The following is a 2,440-nucleotide window of genomic DNA, read 5'->3' as shown; positions in this document are numbered from 1 at the left end:
GCAAACGTCTAGAGCCACCATTAGGGTATCAATAGGTATTGTTGGGTCAGTTCTATTTTTTACTCTATTATCTTATATAAATGTTATATTATTTTAAAAACTCCGAAGTATTTTGTTTTATTAATGAATGTGTGCCATTAAAACATTTACTAAATATACTTTCCTTATGAATAATACCTTTTCTTGGGACTTTATGGAACCTAATCCACCTAAATTATTTATAGATAATTACGGTTTTCTGTTTGAATGATAATTTATTGAAGAACTTTGAAGGAAAAATTGGAAAAAAAAGTTGCACCGCACTCAACTCTGCTTTATGATTTTTTGTTTTGTCTTCACCTGTAATCTTGCAAAAGCTGTGATCACCCATTGCTGTAGATTTCATATGTTTATATTTTCTATTTGTTTAATTTATGTATATATATTTTTAAATATTCTGTGATACAAATATTTTTCATAAATTCGGTAATTTTTTTCTTTTTTCATAAAATTCTCATCCAAAGAACCATACATTAATAATACAAAAAGCAACAAGAACAAGTATAAATATCACAAACCAATATTCTTAGCATTAATGCTACTTCCAGCTTGAATTAGATGTGAAGAGTAAACGTTCAAGTCTTTAAGCTTAGCAGCGAAATGAATAAAACTACTATTGTCAAATTTGGCTGACCTGGACGTGCTAGACCATAGACTTACGATTTATCAGGATCATAAAATAATACTTAACATTCGGAAGCAGCTTATGGATTTTATAGCTGTTCGGAACAAACTTTGAATAGGAAACGATTTATCAGGAATCCATTAAGGAAGCGAAGAACCACATTTTAATCATTTATGAATTTGTGCTCGTTTCCTTTATCCTATTTTTATTGCATCTCATGATTTATGTAAGAGGAGTTATACTTGCAATTTAAGCTAGACAGTTCAAATTCCGACAAGGTAAAAACAATATCCCCTTGATAACACTTTTGTAAACTTTGTTTAACCGTGATTTGAAGGAGTTTTCTGTGTTTAATATTTTTGAAATTCTTCATGATATAAATGAAGCGGTTGCAGTACTGTATCCGCATTATATTGAAAGAATGAGAACCAGAATCAGTGGATATAAAGAGAAAATGCTTCACAAGACATAAATTATTTATTATATAAATTTATTTAATCTTTATATTTTCTTTACATATATTAGTTATCAGGATAGAATTAAAAGATGCCAATGACAAAGTCTCCTAAATACCGGCATACAACTAACATCCAATGTTTCGCCAATCCAGGCATCATCGGGACAGAGTAGACAATATCATGGATTCGCAGACCTCACATCAGCAGTCTAAAATAATATATTAAATATTGATGGTACCTCTTCTTAAAATCCAAGGACATGTAGGAGAAATATCTGATAAAGTTTAGATTATAATAGCTTGTCAGTAGAAAAACAATAAACCTACTAAAAGGCCCTAAAATTAAATAATAGATATAAAGGAAAAAGGAAGTGGCAGAAACCCTAGAGGGGGAGATGTACACCGTAAAACATCTTAAAAAGACCTTTCTCTTAGGGGGGCTTTTTTTTTTTTAAAGGAAAATGTTAAATTTACTGGTTCTGAAATATATGAATACAAAGCTTTGGAGACCTCTTGTGAAGGGAACCTCTAGATAGTGGAGACATAAAAATAAAATGGTTTTGGAAACCTCTAGATAAAGGACATCGAAAGATTTTGTTTTACGTTATTATTAACAAATGCACTGTTCTCGCAATTCAACACAAGTCAGATCACTTCTAGCTCTTCCATCTTTGTCTATTTTGAGTACTTTTTTATGTAGTTTCTTACAAAAATTTAAAGAGACAAGATGTCTCTACCTGGTAAAGATTAAATATTCTCAGGACTTCATCATGGCCACAATGTAAAAAAATAGAACTAAATATTTGTAAAATAAAATTTGAAAACAATTATATTTTATACATTTATGTTTTTTAAATATTTTTGCGTCGTTTCGGCCTTTTTACCTTTTTCCATTTTCCATCTTTTTTTCCTGGTCTTTCATCCTATGCTTCTTATTATATTCTTTACAACATTGTTTGAAAATATTATTATTAAAAAGTTGTAATCTTATTTATTTTTATTTTTATTTTTTAATACGTGGATTTAATAAGGTCCTAAGAATATTTTTCCTGAATCAATTTTATTTACAGAATATGTTTACTCAATTATTCAATTTAATAATTAATAATCTAAAATAAATTATTGATTAGAAAAAAATATATTAGACGACCAACTGTAAGAGAATCATCTAAACAATATATAATTTGAGTAAAAAGTCAAGTAGATTGTTAAATCATGAAGAAACCCCCATCTTCACCCCCCTCCCCTAATCGAAAAAAAAATCTTAGCAGGAGAATTAAAACACACATTCCAAAGTTATTAGTTTTCACAAGTTTGTG

The sequence above is a fragment of the Halyomorpha halys genome, unplaced genomic scaffold, assembly GCF_000696795.3.
Source record: "Halyomorpha halys isolate HHAL.00 unplaced genomic scaffold, Hhal_1.1 Scaffold605.1, whole genome shotgun sequence".
Classification (NCBI taxonomy): Eukaryota; Metazoa; Arthropoda; class Insecta; order Hemiptera; family Pentatomidae; genus Halyomorpha; species Halyomorpha halys.
The sequence above is the reverse complement of the archived record's forward strand: the minus strand, read 5'-3'. Positions refer to the sequence as shown.